Here is a 15,451-nt window from a genome sequence, read left to right as displayed (position 1 = left end):
ATCTAATCTTTCCCTCCCCACTCTCTTGGAAGAGAGCTCCAAGCTGGAGTTTCCAGCCAGCATACGGTTACTATCTGCTCTCTTCCTGCAGCTGCGTGGGGCCACTTGTGCCCCATCACCACGATCTCCTGCACATCTTTAACTACAGCTGAGATAAATGTCATCTCCAGGAGCAGAAGCCCTTGCAGAAGTAAGCAGGGGCCATAAAGGGGCGATTCCTCCCCCGTGAGTCCCATACCTCTGCTTTCCGTTCAGGCTAAGCCTTTGGTCTGTTGTCAGAAGGGATCGCTACCTGCTATTCGGATGGGTCCTCATTAATCCTTCACTGGAGATTTAATTGGCACCACCTTGGGGCGCCATGTGTTTATAAAATGATATACAGCTTCTGACATTCATTAGCACTGTCAGTGCCTCTGGAATGATAAATAGCAGGAAGGCTCAGTCAAAATGCTGCTGGAGCTAATCCCAAATGAACTTTTCTCTACCCTGCCAAGAAGAAATATGAGAGCAATGAAGGTTTTATGATAGCCCATAATCTCATGATTAAACAAGCGACTGAAAAAAAAACGGGACAGTGCATTATGTTTTAATTGAAACGTAGGAACCAAAATAAACACTGGCGTCTCAGAGTCCTTCTGGTGACAAGGCCCTAATGCACCTACACTTTCAGCCCCAGTGCCACACACAATGTGCTAAGTGTGGTGTCCGTCCCTGGAGCCCGCTCAGTCCCACACAGGGCTCGCCTCTGGGCATTTTATTTTTCGATGGGGATAAATGGGCTGTCTCCAGGACTCCATTTCCACATGTTCTGTTCACTCCAACAACTGCCCAAATTAAACCATTGAAATTCTACTGGCAGTTGAGTTAAGGTTTCAATTTCCCTCCAAGAAAGTAACTCAGTTCCACAGTCTGGAGAAAATAGGAAAGGGGGTGGAGTGCCTTTAGCTGAACATCAAGGAAGAGAGACAGCAAAGGTAGGAAGGGCTGTTGTTTGCACTCTGGCGAGTTATGTCAACTGGAGCTTAACTTTCCCTTGAGACCACCAGTTTTATTTCTTTAGAGGAAACATTAGCACATTGGAAATGCCTGGAGAAGCTCTGGATTCAGCTCTGGAGTAGCAAGAAGAGGCTCCCACTTCGTGTTCCATTCACAGAAGATGTACCAGGATACTTGCGACGCACCTAAGCAATTGCCAAAAAAATTTTTTTTACATAAATATTTAAAAATTGCATCTTAAGGACCAGTCACTCTTCTTTTTTAATGAAATTCAAATAGCTCGTTTTGGTGACTAAGCGTCCAAGTCAGTAAGAACTTTGGAATTGATTTCCCTGCCTGTGAAATACCAAATGCCCTTTGCTTTCTTTTTCAATATTTGAGAATTCATAGATGCATTTTCTTTGAAAAAGAGAAATGTAGGTGGGCTTCCTTTTAACGACTGGGACTGCCATCAGAAGGCCGTCGTTGCCAGCCTCTGTGTGCCTTGGTGGAGGCACAGGTGACCATCCCAGGCTCTACCTGTGAAGCCACAGACGTTCCTCACACCACCACGGCCCTCAATGCGTCTACATAAATGTCACCTCTTGTATCTGGATGGGTGGGTCAGCTACACAGGGAGTTTCATTTTTCTGAAGATCCGCAGACTCTCTGTCAGAAAAGAGCCTAGGCCTGTCGGATATCCACCTGTAGGTCTGCCCGTGCTGGTGGTCTGAGGGTCTGGATGCTTTTCCAACCCAGATGCTCAGCCTAACCAGAGAAGTAGCACAGAAGCCCTCGTACGATGGCGCCACATTCCCCTGGTCCCATAGCAGCTCTCTATGCTGTCCAGACCCTGGGACAATTTTTGGTGTCACTTCATATATTCCAACCTGGACCTCTTCCACGGCACTTGGTGTGTTTTTCTAAGAAGGTGATCAACTTTATTAGTTCCCCTCCTCCATGCTCATGTTTGCATACATGTTTATAGCAGGTGATTTGTTACCTGCTTATCTCGAGCCTGCCAGCCGAGACAGTCTGTCCTGAGCAGTGGAATAGCCATGCTCAACAGCAGCGCCAGAAAAATGTTCCCCCAGAGATTACCAGACGTCACGGAGCAGACAGAAAGGGCTTCCAGAAGCCCAGCCGCTCTGCCATTACAGCTTTTTAAGGAAACAGCCACCCTATGTGGAATCTGAAAAAAAAGAAAGAAAAGAAAAAAAGAGGACACTAGTGAACTCATCTAAAAAACAGAAACAGACTTGTAGACATAGTAAACAACCTTATGGTTCCCCAGGGGAAGGGGTGGGAAAGGATAAATTTGGGTGTTTGATATTTGCAAATGTTAGTGTCTATGTATGAAAATAGATTAAAAAAACAAATTTCTTCTGTATAGCACAGGGAACTACATTCAATGTCTTGTAATAACCTTTAATGAAAAAGAATATGAAAATGAATATATGTATGTATATGCATGACTGGGGCATTGTGCTGTACACCAGAAACTGACACATTGTAACTGACTATACACCAACTAAACAAATAATAATAATAAAAAGAAGCTGCCTGGACAGTGTCTATCCTCTCTGGCCTTGACAGCAACCTGTAAGATCCATCTCTTGTGGAGAGCAGGCCCTGCTCGATGTGCCATCTGTCTGTGCATCTTGAAGTGGGACCCCACATGCACTCCTCACCCCCAGAGCCCCTATTCTGTGGAGGGCCCTGTGGGTGGTGCCCCTCGTCTGGCAGGAAACATAGAGCAGTGGACGGTTTCAGTCCTGCGTACCTGTGCCTTAGAGTACAGGGCTTGGAAACCACGATAGCCGGGTTTCCATAGCCTGGAGAAGCAGAGGACAGAGGATGGTGATGAGGGGATGAAAGGGGAAAACCAGCAGTGGTCCCTGGTACCAGTTCATCCTCTCTCCTTGCAGAGTTAAAATGGAATGAGCCATTGCTATCGACCTGATTCCAGAAAAGCTCAAGCAGAAGTGGGGGTGGGGTGGGGTGTTGAGAGAAGAGAGGCTCTATATAAAATTGTCAACCCACTCGCCAGCCACACTGTACCAGGGGGCTCGTCCATGAACCAAAAGAGCAGAGGGACACTTCTCTGGGACAGCCTCAGCCCACCTATCCTGACAGTCCTGAGAAGCAAGCAGCCCATACTGACAACATGGCTGGGTGTTCACCTGGTGATGGTCACCATGTCCCCACACTGTCCCCATCCTCTGGAAATGACTTAGCCCTCCAGGCAGAAAGAGCTGACCATGTGTGGGGTGGGAGCCCGGCAGAGGAGAGAGAGAGAGGGATTTAAAATTCACCCAGAACTCTCCCATCAAAATGTTTATGAGTAAATTATTTTAGGTGTAGCATATGGGAGGTTGAGAATCATTTGGAGAAATCAAAATTTCTTTGCAGTTCCACAGTGGGATGGGGAAAGAGATGAGGGCCTTTGCATCTTAGCCCAGCCTGGATGTAAGCAGGGAATGGGGTGGGGGTTGGCCATGTGAACTAGGCTGGGGCAGGGGCCTGAGTACCCCTGTGAAATGGGGTACCATCAACCAGACGTGGGTCTGGCCCTGCACTTCCTGACGAACTGTGACATCTTGCACAATTGCTTAAGTTCCAGAAACTCCAGCTGGGGACAATGATACCCTTTTGGAAATTTTGCGGTGAGAACTGAAAAACTTCATTTGATTAGCGTTTGGAGAACCTAAACAATGAAACAGGGAAGAAAATGAGAAGGTTGAGAAAGGGCATCTGGAGAAAGGAAGAATCACAGGGTCCACAGGGGTGTGTGGCAGGGCTTCCCTCATGCTTGTGAGAGCCACGGAGCACCCCTAAATAGTGGCTCCCAAACTTTAGTGTGCATTTAAATCCCCCAGAGGGCTTGTTAAGGGGATGCATGGCCAGCCTCCCCGCCTCCGCTGAGATTCCCATTCAGCAGGTCTGGGTGACACCTGGGAACGTGCACTTCCATCAAGTTTTCAGGAGATGCTGATGCTGCTGGCCCAGGACCACACTTTAAGAACCTAAAGCATCTCTGTGCCTACCTGCAGGGGGAAAGAAATGAGATGGTGCCTGGCCTTGGAGGGGCTGAGAGGCTCGCTGGTCCTCAGAGGAGCCAGATTCAGGACTAAGGGCTGGTTCTAATCAGGAGCAATGACCACCCCCTCTGCCACCAAGATCTTACCCAGACACCTTGGTTCTGCCCTGGATCAGCCCAGGGGAATAGCAGCCTTTCCTGTCCATCCACTGCTCCTATTCCCACCAAACCAACCCAACCGTTCTCCATTCAACTCCTACTTCTCTCCCTGCCAAACCCAGTGGATCCGCCCTCCTCTTTGCCTGAGAAAATGTAGCCTCCCATTAACTCTCCAGGAAAAATAAAAAAAACTGTACATCTACACACAGAGACATACACAAGCATATTCTTTACAGCATGATTTGTAAGCTCAAACAGCTGGAAACAGCTCATCTGTCTATTGACAGAGGGATGGCTGAGCAGACTCTGACACATACTTACCTCACAATATGGTGTGGCAGTTAAATAAAGAGATGGTTCTCAATGTGCTCATGTGAATTACTCCTGATACATTTTGTTAAGAAAAATGGAAGTTGCAGTGCAATAGGCAGAGTGTGATCTCATTAAGAAAAGTAAAATTTTAAAAAATACACAGGAAAAATATAACATATGTTGAAATATTCTATAGTCTGTGTTTATTTATAGGTAGAAACAAGAGGCCCATAGCAATTTAACACATTAACCATCTCTGAGAAGAAGACTTGGATAGCGATGGGGTCAAAGGGAACTTGTATTTCACTGATATTGTTCGGATTCCATGTAGGATCTCAAGGACATATCCATGCGTAACTTGAATGATTAAAAAATAAAAGTACAGAAAAAGGAAAGGAAGCTGAGTGAGTGACATGGACTTTTGCTATATCATGTCCCCAAGCCCTGCCTCTGTCCTTGTTTCCTTTCCTTCCACCTCAGAAGAAGACCTCCCTTCTTTCCAAGATTTAGTATTATTCCAGGAGCCAAATGATCCCTGACACTGAACCCCAGCATCTCCTTGAATCTTTCTCCCTCAGCTGTGCCCCCGCTGGTGTGCAGCCCTCTCTCCTCCACTCCCAGCAGCTCCTGCTGCTCCTGGTCTGGTCTTTGTGTTTCCAGATGTCTGCTCATCTCTCCTGGGGTAGACCGTTTGAGCTGGATACTTCTCTCACTGAGGATCTCTCTCCATATCACAGAAATGGATGTTTTATAAACATGGCTTTCCCCAAAGAGTTTCTATCAACACTTTGATGGCAACTACATGGAAATTAGGAGTCAATTTGGGAAGAGCTGTCATACTTGCAAGATTCGGAGACCTGTGATGGGTCTGCATTTACCCATCCTTTACATCTCCTTTACATCTCTGGAGAAATGTTTTCATCACTTAGATCATATACATACTTTATCAGAATTATGCTAGAGATTTTGAGTTATTTGACATAGCAAATGACATTTCCACTTCCAGTGTATTTCCTAATTAAGCACCGCTATGTGTAGAAAGACTATCAATTTGGGCCACTTTTATGAAATCCTTACTCTCTGCGATTTGATAATCTTAATTTAGCTACATTCTGTCCCCAAATAATAAACATTTGAGCGTTCTTTTCCAAAAGGATCTTTTTATTTATAATTCATACCTTATTTAACACATTGCCAAGACAATGTAAAACCGTAATTGTGATAGGTATCTATCCTGTGTGCTTTTTTGATTTTTTCAAAGAACTGTAATTATATATAATGCACTTATACAAGTAAAATGTTTACTACAGCACATGACCGAAATTTACTCCTTTTTTCTCTAGTTTTTTTTTTTTGTTGTTGTTGTTAGGTAAAAAATGAATGTTGGTTTTCATCAGATTACTTCAGCATCTTTTTGGCTGCATTTATGTTCCATTTTTCACATCTTAATATTAACCTTTTGTTCTTGGGACACATCATGCTCGATCCTGGTGAATGATAAATTTCATGTAGGATTCGAGTAGTTATTTTATTTCTTTGTTAAGACTTTTTGCATTTATAGTAGACATTTGTAAATCATGAGATATATCTGAGATTATCATAAATCCCCAGATTTTCTCTACACAATACAGCAAAAAGGCTCTTATGTGGATTTATCACCTAGTACTTCTCAGCAATGTTCGTGTGACTTCCTGGCTTTCTCATGAATCATATTTGAATTTTCTGGCATTTGTTTCTTGGGAGCACATCCTCATAAGACAGACGTGGTCGCTATCCTTGTTTGAGCCTTCTGGAAGCAGGCTCAGGATGAGGATTTGGCTGCAGATAAGGTGTTTGAGACATGATCCCAGCAAGTGGGAGCAGGCATAGGGGAGGGAGATACAGAAAGCAGGAAAGCCAGGGAGGGTGGATTAAGGTGCAGGTGATCAGTGTGGACAATCTGGAAACAACCCCGCTGGGAACTGTCTGAGAAAGACCAAGAGCACACCTCAGGAGGGTCCTGCAGACAGAGAGGGGATGCTTGAGGGCTGCCCTGGGGGCCTGAAATCCCAGCTCCTCTGGTCTGTCTGTTCTGCCTGCAGGCAGAGTAAGCACCCAAGCCCCGGCAACAGAGAGGCTGGTGGGCGAATGTGAGGAAGGGAGACCCTTCTGGTGAAATAATCACTTCTGTCCTCCACTGTCCACACAGGAGAGGCAGACAGTATCAAAGTGTCTGCCTCAGGCAGCATTCCTACGGTGGCTTTTTCAAAATCTAACTCCTCATTTTATGAGAGATCTTTGCACCAGCAAAAGTATTCATTAAACAGATATTTCCTAACTAGTTTCCGCAAAATTATCTACAGACTATGGTGATGTTGTTTGCATCGATAATACAAACAAATAAAAAATTGAAGGGAGACGGTAACTAGTTCCTGGGGTGCCTTCATTCCTGATATCCTCCTGTTTTGAGGTGCCCACAAATATCCTTAATAGCTTCCATTTCCCCCAGAGGCCTAAGGCAATGTCTCGTTACTGTCCCCATAGAGCACGTCTGGAGCCAGCCTCCCCGACCTGTCCTGGTCCTGGTGGTGCCCACCTGACACCCTCAGTCTGACTTGGAGATGCATGCTCCCCTCCACCCACCCCTGACCCCGCCTCCTCCCTGATCCTCACCACTGGAGCAGGCTGAGGGATGCAGTAACATTAAGAAGGAGAAAGAGGCTTTGGCAACCTGTGTTACTTGCTGATGGAACTGGCTGCAGATGTAACAGTTGGGACTTTGAGTCCTGTTGGGATGTCCCCAGAGCTTTGCGGGTACGTTTTCCTTGCCCTGGAGCACCTCTGTAGCTTTGGAAACTTAAAGTTGCTGCCCAGGCAGCAACTCTGGGGATGGATCCACCCTGCTCAGGACACCTGGTGTAGCCGAGACCGTCACATCATCCCAGCTGTGACCTTTTGTGCACGAGGCAGGAGAAGAGGCACCTAGCCTCCTGATTGTTCCTCTCTGGGTCCGGTTTGCGCAGAGCAACATCTGACACAGAGGAGCATTATCACATGAGCCCCTGGAGTGACAACAAATCGGCCCATCCAGGTACCTGTGTGCTTGCCTTTTCCCATCAGGTCTTTGTTTAAGTACCTACTTCTTGGGAAAGCCTTCACTGACCACCCTCCCTAACACAGCAAACGCTGCTCTGATCACTCCATTACCCCTTTTTCTGCTGTATTTCTTCTGTAGCACATATCACCATTTGACACCCTATATATTTTACTCATCTGTGGCCTGTCTGTCCTCTCTTGAATGTGAGATCCACCTGGCTGGAGTTTTTGCTCCTTTGGGTCACTGTTGAAGACCCAGTGCCCAAGGCAGGGCCTGGAACATATAAACACTCAATAATTTTTGTAGGATAAAGAAAAGAGTAAATAAATGAATGAGTAAATAACCATTATCACCAATGTCTTACACTGACCACATTTTTCTCAGCAGAGATGTAGATATCAAAAATGCCAGGAAACCTTTGTGGGGCAAAGTAGCAAGTTATACGTAATTAAATAATTACAGAATGCTAGACTATTTCCTTGATCCAGGACAAAGGTGAAAAAAGATGAAATAATAACCTTTCTCTCCAAAGAAGTGTAGTGCTCGTGGACAGATCTCGGGAAACCTGCACTCCTGGTGGGGTGTATAAGTGCTCGTTGCCGGAAACCCTGCCTGAGAAGTCAAGAGGGACCCCCCCCCTCAGGACAAAGGAAGGGGTTCTGAGCTGAGACCGGACAGCTGAACCACACAGAGGTCAGTGTGTGGGTCTATCTCCAGCAGATTCTGGCAGGGCTGCCCAGGGTGGGTGGGATTTTGGACAGAGATTTTTTGCAGGGTCTGTCTATCTAAACAAAAGTGCTCAGAGAAGCCTAGGTTTTCTCAACCTTTCCCACAACTTCCTTTCTGATAATGTTACTCCAGCATCAACCCTACACTCAGCGGCAGTTGCTCTGTTAACTGGAGTATCGGGGGCTCCTGTGGGGTCCAAATCTTCCCAACTTCCCGGAAGCTGACTGAACTCAGATGTGCTCAAGGCATCTGCACAGCGGCAGGGTCCTCCAGTTTCCCACAAAGGAAGAACGTGAGAACCGAAATAAAATGAGTGAACGGATAATCATTGTCTAAACAAAATCCACTGCAAAACTGAGTTTTCTAAACAGGGTAAGTGCAAAGGCAATTCACATTTACGTTCAAAATTGACAGGCTGCCTGCAGATTTCCAAAAGACAGGCAGACGTGCTCTCTCCATTTGGGTGGGTGGGGTTCCTTCACTTTAAAAAAATGTGTTTCCATCTGCTCTAAAGTCAAATTTGAGAAAAAGAGTTCCAGAATTTAATGTTTAGGCCAAACCTCACAGTTTCATAACAGCTTTGCTGACTAACATTTGCAGAACTCACCCTAGTTTAGGAAAGCATCCTGTGTCACATTAATTTTCTTTCTTCACAATCTTGGGAGGAATGAGGGAAAGGATTCTTATTATCATTAGGTGAAATAGGATACCTTTTTATAGGTAAAAGAAGAAAAATGGAAATCTTAGAGTAGTTAGGTGACTGGTCCAGGGTCACCCAGCTCGGACCTTCGTTCTGTTGCCTCTGTGTTTGGCTCCATTGGCCTTCCTCAGACTGCTTCTGGACCTCTTGTTTGACCTCTGTGTCCTTGTAACCACATTATCTTGCATTTGCATCTTTGCTGGTAAGTCTATAATTGATTCTGAAACAAGGTCAGGCCTGCGTATTTATGCAGATCGGGGAAAGTGTGGGGATCATGAAGCTGGAGGGACCACCTCCCTGCGCAGCCTTCAAGTGAGGGTGTGGACCACAGATGCTGCTGACTGCAGGGCTCCAGGGAAATCAACAATTCTTCGAGCCATATTTTTTTAGCCATATTTTTTTTTTTCTCAGGAAAAAAGGGTATTAAAAATAAATGAGAATTTCTGATGTTCTCCAAGTCATGGAAGAGATGCTCAAGATGTCCCCACCATCTATCTTTCTATAGCACAGATGTCAGTGGACATGCCTCAGTGTTACCACTCTGAGAAACAGTAACACAACCCCATTCAGTCCTCACCAAGTTGAAGCAGACATCCTCCTCCCTCCAGGAGTCAAACCCCTCAGTATTTCTGGAAGTTTCCATGGAGACAATTAACCCTGCAGTTGCCATGGATACCATGCCCAGAAATCCCCATGAATGGCTCCTGGGATGCAAAGCTTCCCATTGTGTATCCAATAACCAGCCTGACTTTTAATGCCTCTCGCTTCTCCTTGCAGTCATGTCCACACTTATGCACCTGCTGTGCCTTGGTTCAGAGCCACAGTTACCAAGAATAAGCAGAGGGCGTCGGTCTGAGTCGGCATGAGGGAGCTCATAGGCTGCTGTAACTATCTAATTATTACAACATGAGGTGTCGTGTTATGAGATTAACACAAAGTATCATTTTCTTGTTGGGAAGAGAACACCTTATTTCACTGGCATGGTGGAGAAGGGTTTGTGTGGAGGTGACATTGGACCAGGTCATCAAGAATGAAGAGGAAGGTTTAACTGGACAGAGTGAGAAGCGGTGTCCACTTCATGCAGAAGGACTGGGGCCTGAGGGAACACAGCAAGTATTGTGCCTGGCTGTGAATTTGGATGTAGAGAAGAGATGGCGACAGGAAGTGTGCCCGGGAGGGCAGTGGAATCAGATGGAGGAAGGCCCAGAGCTTGGACTTGATTCTGCAAGCAGCATGAGGCCAGAGAGCCCTTGGGAAATGAGGTTCAAGAGTCCTTGGTCTGGGATTCTGCTTTCAAGATGGTGGAATAGAAGGATGCAGAGCTCACCGTCTTCCACAAATGCATCAAAAACACGTCTACATGTGGAACAATTTCCACAGAATCCCTACAGAACTCTGGCAGAAGATCTTACACAAGTGGAACCACAAGGAAAATTATCATAAAACCAGATATGGAGGAAACCGGGGTGAGTCATTACAGGCGGTGACTGTCATTGTCAAGATATTTCTGTAATTAGAGAAATACAAAATATGTATCACTTAGAGGCATTTCAAATAGAGCCCTGGGGGCAGCCATCAGATGAAAAAGTTTAATAAAGTCAGAGCAGTCAGTCAACAATAAGGTAAATGCTGGTCATGTCTGTGACGGGAGAGGACGTTCTGTCATCTTAAAGCACAGACCCTGCTTTATTGATGTATGGTCATTTACAGTGTTGTGTCAATTTCTGGTGCACAGCACAATGCTTCAGTCATACATATACACACAGATGTTCCTTTTCATATTCTTTTTTCATTCCAGGTTACTACAAGATATTGAATATAGTTCCCTGTGCTATACAGTAGAAACTTGTTGTTTATCTATTTTATACATAGTAGTCAGAATCTGAAAATCTCAAACTCCCAATTTATGCCTTTCCCCAACTGGTAACCATGAGTTTGTTTTCTATGTCTGTGAGTCTGTTTATGTTTTGTAAATAAGTTCATTTTTGTGTGTGATTTTTTTTTAGATTCCACATATAAGTGATATCATATGTTATTTTTCTCTCTCTTTCTAACTTACTTCACTCAGTATGATAATCTTTAGGTCCATCCATGTTGCTGCAAATGGTATTATTTTATTCTTTTTTATGGCTGAGTAGTATTCCATTGTATAAATACACTACAACATCTTATCCAATCATCTGCCAATGGACATTTAATTTGCTTCCATGTCTTGGCTATTGTAAATATTGGCACAGAACTTTAAAGCAAATCCAGGCAGAGCAATCTGGAAAAAGAAATGGGTCCTGGAATCTGCAGTAAAATTGGAGGGAGGGCACAGAGGAAAAGTCTCTAAATTTCTGTGCCAGTCATTTAAAAATCCTATTTGCTTTCTGAAGTTAATGGAATAAAACGTAGTTTGAAGGGGCGAGGAGAAAGTTTCTTTCTTTAGACTCATAATATAGTTGGACTCCATTTTTGCTCATGGGTAAATCTAATGAAATGGTGGAAGCGAAGCAGCTCACCGTCTAAGCAATCAATCTTTTAATAAGCATCAAGCCAAAATCTTAACTACCACACAATTTGGAAAAACAAGGAAACTTCTTCCATGAAAGCATGTAGGAAGCAGATGTGTATGAATTAAGGCGGTAGTTAGAATAGTTGGAGGGACATAATCTTTATCATAAAAAGAAAAAAGAGTCCTGGGTCTGGGAGAGCATCTGGCCAAGTGTGCCTCTGTGATGAGGTCAAAGGCCATCCTTGGATCATGATACCTACAGAGTTCTCTGCCCAGGGATCTGCAGGGGTCCCGAGAGCCTGCATGAGCACCAGTGAGGACCCCTGGATGTCCTGCTCTCACACAGCACCTGCAGCACGAGGGTTATCTTCCACCCAGGACTTCGCAGGAGTCACTCCTCACGGACCTTTCATCTGATGTCCAGTTGGGTGTCTCTCCTCCAGCTGGCCTGTTCCCCCGGGCTCTCAGCCTTGCTGTGGAAGAGCCCACCCCAGGCCTCTCTCCCCTGCAGGGGCTATGAGCAGAGCAGCTACCAGTCAACAGGCCTGGGAGGTGCTTGTCGTCCAGCAAGCGGGGTTCTGGGCTTGCTTCATTCTGCTCCACATCCTCTGGACATTCACAAAGAGGCTAAGCAGGGCACACACCTCTGTCTGCAGCCCTGACACCTGGCCCTCAGGGCTGGTGTGGGCACAGGCCTTAAGGCAGGGGGATGCGCTACTTCACAGAAGGGCCCAAGTGGCTTGTTGCTTCTGTGGACTGAGCCTATGCTTCATGTTGTGGGGGCCGTAATAACTGAACAAATTTCTGTAGTCCCTGGCCACCATCCCCCATCCGGAACTCCAAGACAGCCATGAATGGCATCCCTCCATGCTCTGCCAGCCTGTCACCATCAGAGGTAGAGGGAGCAAGGGGCAAGCACAAGGCGTCTGGCTCTGACTTCAGACTGGGCAGCCCTGGCTCTTCCCTCCTGCCCTGCCTGGCTGTGTGACTCGGGCAAGTCACTGAAACCCTGTGTGAGTGTCAGCTTCCTAATCCAGCATCAAGCTAATAGGGCAGTCGTGGAGATGAAAGGAGCTCTGTGTGTGAACAGTGCACTCGCTGGGGGCCTGGCACAGCACAGGAGAACACAGAAGTCCACTGTTACACCACAATGTCCTTGTCAGGGCTGCGAGCTGGCATGATCCTCCCACAAGAAATGTGGATTTCCAGATGCCATGGACCAAGCCAATTCTGCCTCCTTCCTGTATTGTTCTGCACAAGTGTGAGTCTCATTGGGCACTGCAGGGTCCTGCCCAGATGCCTCTCCACTCCCTGAGTGCTGACTGCAGGACCCCAGCTCTGGATGCTGAAAGCAACTGTTTATCCTGAGGTCACTCTCTCTCCCTGGGCACATTCTGCATCCCCTGCCTGGTTCAAGGGATGGGGTACAGAGGCCCAGCCCCCTGTGCCTCAGTGTAGGCCAACTCTCAAGGGTGAAACTGACTCTAGCACTCCCTGTGGACTCAGCAAAGCCCCTGCTACATAATGGTTCATACCTCTGTCCGAACAGCTCAGGGGACTAGCTTCTCTCACACCCAGGATTACTCCCCAGAACCCTCTTGGCCACACATGTCTGGCTCGGGGTCTGTGTCCAAGGATCCTGGCTCAGGAGAGGCACTTTTTCACTAAATCTTGCCTAGAAACATAAGGAAGAACAGAATTCTTCATCTAAGGAAAGAGAACAAAAGGGCAGGGTCTTTTCTGCTCTCCATTCTCAAAATGACAGGCTTCATACAAGAGCCACCATCTCTCTCCAATCCTGGGCCCCCTCATTAGCCTATCAAACCAGCCAGTTCTGTCTGCAAGGCAGTTGACTCAGCACTAACACCCAGAAAATCATCCTGGAAGTCCCCCCTTTCTCCTCTCCCCAGTTTTAAATGTGACACTTCTAAATGGTTGAATGAAGGAGAATCATCTGATGCTAAGAAAACATTGGTTCTGCTGGGAGGCATCATGGTCCTGGAGTCAGAGTGACAAACACAACTTGCCGTTTCCATGGAAACACATGCATCTGTGAACCTGGGAGCTGCCTTGAAGAGCTGCTGTCATAACCCAACAGAAACCTGAGATTGGCTTTTTTTTCTTTTTACATGTCACAGCTCTTGAAGGCCCCTAAGATACTTTCCCAGGATGTCCATGGCAAGGCAGCCTCATATCTAGTAACAAGTGAGAATCAGACAGTGCAGCAAAGGTGGGAGCATCAGAAGAGCATGCTGGGCTTTCAGAGAGAAGTGGAGGGCCTGTGGAGTGGAGGGAGGGTGGAATGGAGGACCAAAGATGAGAGTGGAGGTACACTGAGGCCAGGTGGTGAAGGCTGTGATAAAGGGTTGAAATTTGTCCTCTTTGTCAATGGAAAGCACCAGAGACTTTTAAAAAGAGAAGCTGAGTGCTCACTTCTGTTTGGAAAAGTCATCTAGACTACAGATCGATAGAAGTGATGAGTTGTTGGTGAAGAGGGGTGACCTGAGGCATAGATTCACTTATGAGTCTGGTGCAACAGATCAGGAGACACATAATGGGGACGACTAATATTCCTAACTCATCTAGACAGAACTGTGTGTCCCATCCACCATTAAACAGAGCATGACTTTGAGGACATTGGCACCTCCTCTCCACTTTGGGGGTTGCTCAGTGGAAATATGGGTTATGTAGAAATTCTACATGTGCTGACCTTTCCAGAGGACAGTCTAAGGGGCTTCTTGGTGGAATGACCAAAGTCTACAAATCTACAAATAGACTGTCAGGTATGGAGGAGATTCTTTTTCAGGGTGGCATGCGATTTCTGAGAGACCAGAGAGCAGAGAGGCTCTACTTCTGCCAAACTTCCCAGGGGAAGAGATTTGCCATCGTGATGTTTCTTCTCCTCTTTGAATCTGAGCTGTTTCCCTTAGGACTTTTTTTGCTTACGAGTGATAGAACTTTAAATCAAAATGATTTAATCACAAAGGAAATGTATTATCTCCTGTCATGTAAAAACATAGACTTCAGGCATAGCTGGATCCAGGCACTCAAACAATGTCACCATGAATCTCTCTCCCAATTTCCCTTTCACTCTCTATGGTGCCAGAATCAAGGGATTTAGACTTACAGCCCACTGATTCAGCAACTGTAGCCAATGAGAACTTCTCTAAGAATTTTCACAAAATTGCCATGATTGAATCTCTTTACACCAATATAATCTTTCCTCCATTCACAAAAAATCAGTGTGGTTAGGAGGATGGGGGATCCTGATTAGTTACCTATCCCTGGACATGGGGGACAGGTAAGAAAGGAGAGAGAGAAAAAAAAAAAACCCATTCAGACAGAGATTAGTGGAAGAAAAAAACAATTCCTTCAAAGAAAAACCAAGCTGCTGTAACTGAAAATCGAAAGAACTTTAAGCAGATGAAACAAATGGCCACCATATGCATCCTGGATTCCCATTCCCTTCACAGACCGAGGGAACTCTGATTCCTTGAACCCTCCAAGACCCTGCTCTTTCTAATTGAGCCAAAACTTAAATCCTTGCTTCCTTAGCACTTTGCTTCCAGCATTCAATGACATTTATAAACTTTATACTTCTTTAAAGCAAATACAATGCATGGGACCGTAGATTACTTTGAAGCTAGAATCATGTCTTATTTGCTGCTCCCTCCCCACTGCCCAGAATGTTGTAGCCTTCCACACACCTATGCAGGATTAAGTATGTTAAATAGATAGTATATTTCTAGTGTGTGTCAATATGCCTTGCTTTGGCAAATAGTTGGGAGGAAAAGGCATTCTTTCCTGTATCAATCCCCATTCTCTTGCCTCCATCCATTTAGATACCATGAGTAGGGAAGGCATGTTAGCCCATTAAGCTCTTGAGAGACAGTTGGTTCTGAATAATCACCCACATTCAGGATGACAAAAAGATATGGAAAGACTCCTGACATGATCCCAGGG

This window comes from Camelus dromedarius, chromosome 8, assembly GCF_036321535.1.
Source record: "Camelus dromedarius isolate mCamDro1 chromosome 8, mCamDro1.pat, whole genome shotgun sequence".
Taxonomy (NCBI): Eukaryota; Metazoa; Chordata; class Mammalia; order Artiodactyla; family Camelidae; genus Camelus; species Camelus dromedarius.
Note: the sequence above shows the minus strand (reverse complement) of the source record.